Here is a 10,362-nt window from a genome sequence, read left to right as displayed (position 1 = left end):
CAATCGAATGTAGTGGTCCTCAATTGTGGAATAGCCTTGGGTCGGATATAAAGAACCGCCCTTCCTTATCTACTTTTAAAAGAATATATAAATCTAACCTTTTTCAATCATACACCCCCTGAGTCTGCAAAGCGGTGCGTTTGCCTTGTTTTTCTGTCTTCCTGTTGTATCGCTTAATTTTTATTTAATTATTTATATAGTTTGTAACAAGCCTTTGATAGGTCGTTTAAGGTCTTTTTTTAAATACTATAAGAACTTGTATAACTTTCATGACTGTTTGCATTTTGAAAACTACTGATAGAATGTCATTCGTGAAGCTACTTTTTTCTAATGCGTCACTCAAATTACTCAAATGTCCTAGAGTGTATAAAATCTGAACCAACTTGCAAAAGAATGCCTCTTTGGGGGTAAAAACAGTTTATTATACTTCCACAAAACAGTACAAGGTACATCATTTGAGTGCGTACATTCTAAAAAAATTGACTGTACTTGAATATCAGTGCATGTTTTATTGTACGAATGATATTACAAACGTGCCTATAAATAGGACCTGCATATAATCAGATCGGTATTATGTTCTAGTCTGAGTATGAAAGTGTGGAAATACAAGTGTGAGTACATTTTTGTGTTATTTTGTAATCATTTTACTGGGGAAATAATTGCAAAAACAGGAGAACGAGCGGAAAATGAAATGATGCATGTAGTGGATACCCGACTGAGCATGTTTATAAAGCTTCACATAGTTAACAATATATATATATATATATATATATATATATATATATATATATATATATATTGTACAGTGTGTATTTATGTTCATGGTACCTCTCTGACAAAACAAAAATAAATTAGATTAGATTGTAGCTCATTTGAAGGTGATGCCTATTAAAAAGGAAATATCTTATCATAACATTGTCAAGATATTTTAAACCATGAATCTCAAAGTTGCACTGATAACTCACTACTAACAATCAAATACTGTTGACAATGCAGACCTGTGCAAAAACAGAAACAAAACAGGGAGATAAAGAAAAACGTATATGGAGTTAAACAATAGTTATGAAAGTGTTTAAAGCTGGAACAAATTCAAATAAACTTGTCGTGCTACATGCTATATATATAAATCACTTCTAAAATGTAGACGGATTAAAAAAAAAATCCCAATACAGCAAACGTTTTACTAAAGAATATCTATAAATATATCTTAAGTTAGATTTGTTCATGCGTAGCCTTTGATTGTATTCCACTGTAGGGTTTGGTATGTTTTGTTTTGTAATCTTTTTATCTCTAATGTTGTTGTGTTATTATTTTAAGGCATTGATATTATTTACTAAGATGAAATGCGCTAATGAAGCATAGGTTATTATTTTGTTACGTGTTAAATTATATGTAATCATCATTATTATCATATTGTAAATTGCTATCAATATTTTGTTTGCATATTACTATGTAATGACCCTACTCAATATAGATAAGCCTCATAGGAGGTAATTTTCCTTCATGTTGTCATTTATTCATGCAGTGTTATGTCATTGTTATTTTTCCGGACTTGTCGATCTTAAGCTATCGCCACAACTTAAAGCGGCCACTGACCAATTTGTAGCCTGCTCGGTCCCCGCTGGAATTTAGGCATCGCCCAACGATTTTTGGAGAGGACGAGGAGGCTGTAGAGCCCCAGCGATGCCTGGGCGATGACCTGTCGATTTCCCGTCGGTCGCCGGTAGATTTAAGGTCAAAACTAGGCGAAATCGGGGAGCTTCTTTGGGCGGCGTCCGGCAGTGACCGACTGATGGCCAACCGATTCCCTAGCGGTCTCCAACTGGCCACTGACTGATTTCAAAGAAATTGCCCGGCGGCCGGCCGGTGATCGGCGGGGCACCAACATACGCTCGGTGACCGGGCAGTCGCCGTCCGGGCACCGACATAATTGAGCGTTCGCCGTCGAGCGATTTAGGTCAAAAATCAAAGCGGCCGACCGATTTGGAACTCGCCGCCCAGTGACAGACTGATCTTCCAGCGGCGACCGGGCGGCGACCGCTCGACAGCCTTTGACCCAGCAGCTTCGATTTTTGACCTGAAACGCTCGACGGCAAACGGCGAGTGAAAAGTGAGCAGGCTTCGCCGAATTTTAACGCTAAAACCTCAGCGGCGACCGAGCAATGCCCTAACGGGCGACATTGGCAAAAAGATCGCCGCCCGGCCGCCGAGCAGGCTACTTTTGGTGGTTGTGACCATAGCTTAAACGTAAGGCTTCATCACTGAGGTGAAATCAACCATTGAACTTTTTGGACATCAGTCTAAAACATTAATTCCTGACTACAAGTTCACTGGTAAGAACAATTATAAAATATTTGTCATCGTTCAAACACATCTTTTGGTTTCACAAAACTGAACAGGTTGTTCAGAGACTAAAACATATTATAGCATGCATGCTAAACTCTCTTCATCTTTTTAACTCTCTTGAACTTAGTATTGAATTTATGCCAATATCGTTTTCATCACCGCAGAGCGGTAAATTTACCGATGATCAAAATTATGATATCAAATGATACAGTTCCTTGTATTATGTTTGTAATCAGAAACCAGATGCTAAAAAGAATAGTAAATTAGCCGTAGTAGTACAAGCTGACATATTACTTTGTTAGTGAACGTAGCAACCTGGCAGACTAAAGAAAGAATAACTGTTTGAAGTATTAATTTGACATTCAATCACAAATAGCGAGCTTCTTCCATCTGAGTATATTTTAGTTTTCAAGTTACTGATATTGCTGGTAGTGTATACTCTTCTGTCTGTTGTAAGACGTAGACAGTTTAAATGTGAAATGGGAAATGATTATTGATTAACTGATTAATGACGCAATGGTACGTTCTTTTTAATTCTTTTTGCCATGTTTGTAAGTCACTAAACTTAGATATTAAATATAAATTATCAATCAATTATCAGACTTTATATGTAATTATTGGACTGAGAATTGGTAACTGGAAAATAAAATAGGAATGCTTTGTGTCCATGCTGCTGGTGTTACTGGTGATGATGATGATGAAGTTGACAATGATGATGGTGATGATGTTGTTGATGATAGCGGTGATGATGATTGTGATGGTGGTTATGGCGATCGAGGTGATGATGCTGCTGCTGCTGATGGTGATGATTGTGGTGATTGTGATGATTATGGAGATGATGCTGGTGATGATGGTGATTTTGATGATGAAGATGGTGATAATAGAAATTGAATCTAATTGAAATGTATCTATTTTCTTCTGCGATGTAGAAATCAAATCACATTTCAGCTTACAACATATACAAAATAGAATATTTTTTTGTGAACGTGTACAAAATATAATAACAATACAAATAATAGTAGATGACATTAAAACGAAATGTAAATGAGAACACAATACCAAGAATTATTCATTAAGAAATCCGCAGATTAAGGAGGGCTTTAACAGTAACAGCTTGCTTGATAGCGTGATACATCGGAGTTGGGGTTGGGGGAGGGGGGGTTGATGATAAAGTGGTGATGGTGATGGTGATGATGATGATGATGATGGAGATGGTGATGGTGATGGAACTGAAAATAAAAATGAAAATATGCTGATGTAAATATGTCTGAAACAAAAAACCTGTATGAGTATACGGGAGTTATAATTTATAGTAATGTTTTTTTTTTTTATAGAAATCTTGAAATAATATATATCAATTCAGTACTAGTAAAAAGATCAAACAATGTACTCTGACAGAAATAATATCTTCGTATCGAATTTAAATGAATTCAGGGTTTTACATGATTTTATTGAGTCTGTGAGTGCATTCCAGAAATCTGGAACATGATGTCTTTTTGATTTATGCAGGATCAATCATAAAACAAATTGCATACTCTGACATTAACGAGTAGTAGTGGATGCCTGTGTAGTATGATATAGGTATTACTCCGTGAGATTACCCTTCACTGTCAAGTGTATCCATGGTGGATCAGTGGTTAGAGCGCCCGCCGCATGAACGGGAAGTCGTGGGTTCGAACCCCGGCCGAGTCATACCAAAGACTTATATCAATGGGACCTTCTGCCTTCTAGCTAGGCGCTCAGCATATTAGATTGGAGAAGGGTAGTAATAACCTATTATGTTACGCAGGGCCCGCTGGAAGAGCAGTTTTATAACTGAAGTGGCTACCCTGGGTAAATAAAACGTTATTATTACTATTATTATACATCGTGATATCTAGCAGAGAATAACACAATGCAATGCCGAAAAGCCCTCAGAATGTCATGGCATTTCTACTGCAAAAAACAAATGCCTATATAAGATGAATTCGCTACTTGAGTAAGGCGGTAAAGAGTTGGGAATAGGAGGTAAGATAATCCGAGAAAAAAATATACTACCAAGAAATCACACCAACGACATTCATATCAATAGCGCTATACAGATCTAACTACCGAACGAAATATCAAATATTTTAGTGTCAATATTAATGAAATTCCATGTCTTGAAGAGTGAATAGAAAAGCTTAATAAAAAGGAATCCAATCAAACACATGACAGGGTTACCGTAGAAACATCTAGTATACACTGTTGGTCATAATGGTGGAATATTTATTTTTACCCCAGTTTAGGGAAGGATTTTTAAAAATTATTTATTTCTAATAGATCTAAATAATGGCATACATTCTCAGATTTTATTGAATATTAATTTGCGAGTGTTTGTTTTGCGTGACTGCTTAATCATATGTGTGCTACTATGCTAATCAGCTAAGGGACCTACGTCCTTAAGTCATAATTGACAGTAATGAGGATTAATGCCTCACAAAAGGGCACTAATATATAGCTGATCGATACGATTTTTATCCTGGGGCCTCACAGTAACGAGGCCACTGCTTAGCCCCTGAATCATGACTGTACGCAGTGTTTGCTAGGGTACGCGGCCCCTTCCACAAATCCCCCAAAACGAAGAAAATGCAATAAATTGTCAAAAATTCATTGCATTTTCCCCCGGCCCCCTACAGGAAAAATTCCTCTGTAGGGCCATGCATTATGGTTCAAGGCATGGCCACACAGAGGAATTTTTCCTGTAGGGGGCCGGGGGAAAATGCATAATTGTGATTTAAGGACGTAGGTTCCCTAGCTGATTAGCATAGTAGCACACATATGATATAGCAGTCACGCAAAACAAACACTCGCAATTTAATATTCAATAAAATCTGAGAATGTATGCCATTATTTAGATCTATTAGAAATAAATAATTTTTAAAAATCCTTCCCTAAACTGTGGTAAAAATAAATATTCCACCATTATGACCAACAGTGTACATGTATAGCACTAATTGCAACAATATTTCGTACTTTATTATACAATGTCTTTATTCGCTTTTTAAATACTTTGACTTGTCACCAGCAACCATCATCACAACACCGTGAATTCAAGATATAAATCCTTCCAGGTTCCCACTTAGTACATCCGGATCTTGAGTGGCAAATGTAGATTAATGTATTTCGAGAGGATATCGTTGTTGTCTAGGTGTCCGTACTCAATACCTTCCCTTGCTAGTGTTTAAGTGTTCAAGGTACTTATTTAGGGCACCTGCTTAGGTTGAGTAGTTAGAGACTCCGGCTTGGTTTTGTGTTAGATACGATAAATTAAAAATATGAAAGAAAATGCAATAAATTTTCAATAATTGATTGCATTTTGCCCCGGTCCTCAACATAAACAAATCCTCTGGATGGCAATGCATTATGGCTCAAGGCATGGGCACACAGAGGATTTTTTTATGTTGGGAATCGGGGTAAAATGCAATAAATTATTGGAAAAACATTGCATTTTCTGTGTTTTCTTTTATTTATGGAAACTGCCCCCTACCCTAGCCCCCGCTGCGTACAGTCATGGTTCAGTGACAAAGCAATGGCCTCGTAACTGTGAGGCCCCAGGATCAAAACCGTGTCGATGTGCTATATTAGTGCCCTTTCGTAGGGCATTAATCCTCATTACTGTCATTTATGACTTAAGGGCGTAGGTCCCCTATGTGATAAGCATAGTAGCATACACATGCTTTAGCAGTCACGTAAAACACACATTTACAAATTATTATTCAAAAAAAATTGAGAATGCATACTTTTATCTAGATCTATTATTTTTTAATTATTTTTAAAATAATTCCATAAATTGGGGTAAAACTAATTGGGGTAAAAATATTCTAACTATATGAGCGACAGTGTATATAAGGATCGTAATTTTAGAGCAAGTTGAAGTTATTTCGGAATTTTCTTGAAAATGACGAATTTGGAGAGCAATTTTCTCAAATTTGATTAGTGTTAGGGTATATAATTTTGTATATGGCTGGAAAGGGCATATCTTCAAGTATCTAAATCCAAAAAAGGAACGGGTTTGCCAAGACACAATAGAGATACGACCACAGAAAGAAAGCCGATTCCCAGAAATTTGGCATGGCTATGTGCAATAATGAGTCGAAGATGAATTTAGAAAGAGTTTCAAGTTTTCACGCCTTGTTTGCTATAATAGTAGGCGTACGAACATAGTTTTTGATTGATGTTTCGGAACGATGGCCTGAAACGGCACGGCGTGAGCGCTGTGAAATATCTTGGGAGTTGCCCGCTGGAGGCATCTGAAATCCCGTACTATCGTTGAATCTTCAACTGCCTTCAACACTGTCTTGAGAGGTTCTGGTTAAAAGTATGCGCAAGAGGTGACTCCCATAGTACTCTTTGCTGAGGGGCGTAGTCCCGAAGCAAATGGTACTATCGGAGTCGCCGAGGCCCACAGTTTTAACCAGTTCCTCGAAAAAAGGGCATGGCATATTTGTTTTTAATCCTGCATCAAAATTGTAAAAAAAAAAGACAAACACACACACACACACACAAAATGTGTATTGAAATTTCAAAAATTTCTATTAAAAAAGAATTTAAAAATATAAGAAAATTACTAAATTAAGATTATGAAAAAGGGCAACTCCCAAATAGTACTTTTCTCCCAAATAGTACTTTTTCTCCTAAATAGCTCTCAGCCAACCAAAAGCCAATAATTTTTTATACATGATATAATACATTTTAAGAGCAACAGTCTATTGAGATTAGTTCAGGATCGATATCGACTATTAAAGTAAATACGTAATAAGCTGGCCCTACAAGCTAAGATGAGCATCAACACAACTTCTGAAAGTCCTTAAACCTACCCCTCGTTCGTTCCAACAACTTCACTCACACGTCACACTTTCCTTTCACTTTCCATCTCGTTCCAGCACCCCTCTTTCCACCCTCATACTCTCTCTCCCACACCCCTTTCTCCGTGTCTAACACAGCCGCCATGCATACTTTGAAAGAGAGGCGAGTTTTATTAGCAAATAAAAAACTAGTTATGAAACAGTTCATGTGGATGGGATAGGACTAAGTGTAAGTTTATTGCTGGACATTGAGAACACCACATAGGACATAAAATATGAATCAGGAAACTGATTTGCTCATCCAACCTCTATAATAAGTTCTTTAGTGTGAAAGCAGAACAACGTAGCGTCATAGCATCCCACAAAACTTGTTTTCCTCAAAGGTCACTCATGCATGTCCGTTCAGGAGCCATTTTGTCAATTCTTGGTCCATTTCCATGCCTTTCTTTCAGCCTACCTGTCTCTGCTATCCTAGGTGATACTTATTACTTCTCCCAAATTTGTCTAGATAGTCCTTAAAATAAGCAGAACAACGTAGCGTCATAGCATCCCACAAAACTTGTTTTCCTCAAAGGTCACTCATGCATGTCCGTTCAGGAGCCATTTTGTCAATTCTTGGTCCATTTCCATGCCTTTCTTTCAGCCTACCTGTCTCTGCTATCCTAGGTGATACTTATTACTTCTCCCAAATTTGTCTAGATAGTCCTTAAAATAACAATCGAAAAGAAATTGTGCATACTTTCGTAGATTTGTACGTTACTTCTACCCTCTGATTACTTCGAAAAAACACATTTGCAAACTCAATTGTCAGACATTTCCGACATGAACAGATCCTGAAAACGGGACTGCATTATTTCTTATAAGCATTGTTTAAACATGAACCACTATGACATTTTTGTTATTCATTAAGAAATAAATCAAAATTCGGTTTATTATTAATGCAATAATATACCTGTACAGTAATTATTAATGACAATTCGGTAATTAAATTTCTATTGTTAGCTTCATTACGCATGCCATGGCTACCCACTATCATGGTAAAAATAAAAAAATTCAATCATTAACACCAATCTAACAATAACCATCAACCACACAGTATTCAAAGAAACGAATTTGTTTACTTCTTTATTTCTTCCTAACAAAACTATTAGACTACAATTTTACATGTTAAACAAAATATGGTGCTTTGGAAAATAGAACTTTAATTGTCATACTTTCTTAGAAAAAGCTACTATTTTTATTACAGGGTTTCCAACTAATTTCGATGCTTTTTCAGTCCATTTGATAAAACGTTCATTCAATAGGCCATTTTTCAATGCATAAGTGTTGGTTAGGTGCCTCATTACGAATTATTCCATTTACCTGTTACAAACAAATGTGTTTCAAGAGCCAGAATTCAAACTTCATACATAAGTCGTTACTAGGTAGGACAAATGTTGACTTGCTGACCTACCTAATAACACGAAATAGGACAATAAATTAGATAGGTAAATTTGCGAAATTGGCCGGAAAACCCATGACATAATTAGCAACCTTTTATACACGTACATATAGCTCCGTTTAGTCTCATTTGAGAACACCCCCTAGCGGCAGAGTCCAGCTGCCTAACATGTACGTTAGCGTATGGACTTTTACACAAAAAATCGTTAACAATTCATTTTTTGTTTAAACGAAAAGCACATCCACCCCAACGCTTAAATATCTACTTATAACTATAAAATCTTAAATAAACGCTGTTTGGGAAGAATTATTGCCGACGGGGGGGGGGGGGGGGGGGGGAGGTAGTGGTATCTTGGTTCGTACATATTCCTTTTTTTTTGTATACTTGTGTTATGTTATAATTGTACATGTAATTTTCATATTGCGCATGGACCTACAGAAGAATAGCCTTTGGCTGAAGTTGGTGCCGTACGAAAATGAATAAACTGAACTGAAAATGAAATGAACGTACGTTATCACTAGCTCTTTCATTGGAACCGTCATGTCCAATTGACTTTTGAAAGTTCACCCACCGTAAATTGATCAAAATAGGTTGCAAGCTCGCCATTGCCTATATAACACATGTACAACAAGTCGAACTTTGGACTCAATTTGCCATGCGATTGTAAGGTTATAAGTGAAGCACACGAAGGATAAGAAGCATCAATTATCATAGATCAGTTCTGATTTGTTCATTATGTCCATTTCATCAACCCCCACCGTAATTTTTCCATTTAGTATAGGCATGCATTTTGCCGAGGTAAGCAAAAACATGAATATTCATGAACACCATGGACTATTCGATTATTAACTGAGGGATGCAATTTGGCACCACATCAAACTACCCTACTTTCAGTCAAGTATTTCATTGTATTATGTAGTTTGGTAGGTTTATTTTACTAACTGTTTAATTATCAGATATCAATGATAGTTTAAAGATATGGAAAGATTCTTGTATTTTATATTTAGCAAAGCAATCTCACATACAAAATCACTATCAAGTGTAGTCTGAGCCTACGTTTGTGCTGGCAAAAATGAGACAACCGAAGCAATATGGGCACAAGATGCACAAGGAGAAAACAAAATCTTCATTAACAAGGATTTTTCAATATGTTTGCATAACGCGATTGTTATTTTGTTCGGTTCCATCTAGCACAACATTTTAAACAGCCAAAAAGTATAAACTAGAATTTAATTCGTCACGAGGACGAATAAGGTGGTCTGTCTTCAAGTCTTATGATAGATTATAATATTTACTATATTGAGAAAGGGAGAAGTTATAAAGACATGTAAACAATGACGATCATCATGATGATCATGATGATGATGATCTTGATAGTAATGGTGATGACGATAATGATGATGATGATGATCATGATGATTTTGATGATTATCATCAACAGACCATGATAACATCAGACTGAACAAAATGAGAGAACATTTAGATAATATATAGTCTCAGCTACAACATACTCAAAAATCAACAAAAATCAAGCCGAAATAACGGCGATATTGCTCGCAAAAGACAAGAATGTAGAATCCAGATTTGAGAAAAAGTCATCTCCCATAAGAATTACACGCAAAAATTGATGGATCAAGTGATAATAGGGGAATAATAAAGTAAATAATATGGTTGTTTATAACATTATTTGTGATTCTACATGTTTTAATAAGCAAAGGAAAAGGTACAGTGAAAGGTCAAAAAGAAAAA

The sequence above is a fragment of the Strongylocentrotus purpuratus genome, unplaced genomic scaffold (assembly GCF_000002235.5).
Source record: "Strongylocentrotus purpuratus isolate Spur 01 unplaced genomic scaffold, Spur_5.0 spur5_scaffold_2, whole genome shotgun sequence".
Taxonomy (NCBI): domain Eukaryota; kingdom Metazoa; phylum Echinodermata; class Echinoidea; order Camarodonta; family Strongylocentrotidae; genus Strongylocentrotus; species Strongylocentrotus purpuratus.
Note: the sequence above shows the minus strand (reverse complement) of the source record.